Source organism: Aquarana catesbeiana, linkage group LG08 (assembly GCF_042186555.1).
Source record: "Aquarana catesbeiana isolate 2022-GZ linkage group LG08, ASM4218655v1, whole genome shotgun sequence".
Lineage (NCBI taxonomy): Eukaryota > Metazoa > Chordata > Amphibia > Anura > Ranidae > Aquarana > Aquarana catesbeiana.
Window position 1 is genome coordinate 95,304,120 of NC_133331.1, and position 1,863 is coordinate 95,305,982.

The following is a 1,863-nucleotide window of genomic DNA, read 5'->3' on the forward strand; positions in this document are numbered from 1 at the left end:
ACTGCATCAACAAAGTGTTGTCAGCATTATGTAAATAAAATGAACAATTAGTTTTTTGCAGTTCAGGTTTCCTGCTTTGTGCTTTGCGTTGTTTTGTTTTTTTTTTAACAACTGTGCACTATTGTCTTGTGACTTTGCTTAAAGCAAAAATCTGATCACAAAAACATTTATTCAAATATATTCCTTATTAGACACAAAGGATAACAAACATAAACGTGTGCCCCGAATGCCTTTGCAAACCCAGATGTTATCTTGTACAAGTAATGTTTGACATCATCACTGTGCTGTACATAGCATGTTTGGGGAGCAGAGCTGTGGGAGGGACCCAGCAGGCTCCACCCACTACAGGCTGCCTGGAGAAAAGTACAGGAGGGGGCGGAGACAAGACCAGTGACCCTGTACAAAGAGAGAGAAAAGCACAGATCAGTCTTTATTACAGGAAGCTCTTGCATAGAGGCAAAGTGAGTTGTTTCATGCTGGATGACTGCATAGATATGGGAGAAATGCACAAATGACACCAAGAGTCAATTAAAAATACACATACCTCTTGTATTTAGGCCATATTTGTTTCCCTTGGGGTTCAGCTTTAATTATACATCAGTTCTATACCCTATATCCTTAGTTGTCATTTAGATTCTTATTTTTTCAATGCACACTCCAGTTTATAAACAGTAAATATAATGATTCCTTTTTCTCTCCTTGGTTTATCACCTCTATGAAGCAGAGTAAGAAGAGTCAATGAATAACATGTTAATTATAGGCAAAGTATTGAAAGGTATTAAAAGGTGAGTCTGCCAAAAAGGCATATGTTAGTTCTGGATGGATTCTAATGTATCCAATTGCAGTGGTCTCCAAACTATGGCCTGTGGGCTCAATGCGGCCCTTTGCTTTTTATTGGCCCTTGGGAAACTATTCTTCACCCTGATATGAGGGATCATTCCTTCCACTGACACCAATGATAAGGCACTATTCTTTCTCCTACTTACCTCAGACGCTATGTACATGTTTTACTCCCACTTACCCCGAGCCTGAGGCATTGTTTACTCCCACTGGCCACAGACTGGCTCCCCCTAGTCTAAAGGACAGTAAACTGGACCTTCATTTGAAAAGTTTAGAGACCCCAGATCTAGTACAACCTTGTTCTTGTAGCAATACCTTCACCCAGAACTCTCACTTCTGCCCCATGCTGCATTTTCTGAAAACAGGCTTCTGAAATGTAGGGATGTGTACCACTCTTTGGGGGCTACTTGAGGAGGCAAAAGGGAATAGGACAAAAACTGCTATCAATATCTGTTTATCTCTGTCTGTATCGCCATCGGAAAAAATGCTATTGAACTTCTAGCAACAGAGTCACAATAGTGGGGAGAAATGCTCTCCTAAGTCGAATGTGGGGTGATTCCTGATTTTGCCAAAATTTGAGCCATGTGTGGACCTGTTGGCACCACCAAGTTCAACAAAAGTTGAATTTAAACGTCAAAGGGGCTGGATGGAAAATTCCTAGCTGAACAGTTCAATCAGATGCAGTCATTGTTTGTGTATTCAGACAGCTGCGAGGGTTGTGACTGGCTAAGTACAATAGCTGGAGGAAAGATTCCTCCATCCAGGTTGTTTAGTGTGGAGGGAGGAATTGATTCCTGAAGGGACCATAGGCAGCATCTACTGACCTTAATCATCAATCTGTGCACATGGATGATTGACGCTAGCTGGGGGCCAGATAAAGTCTTGTAACAGGCCAGATGTGGCCTGCAGGCTATAGTTTGGAGACCCCTGCCCTAGACAAAATGAGCAGGTGACCCTTTTATTGTGGAAGGACCCACTACCAGGGTAACCTCCAACCAGGGGTTCAGCCTATTTTCATAACCA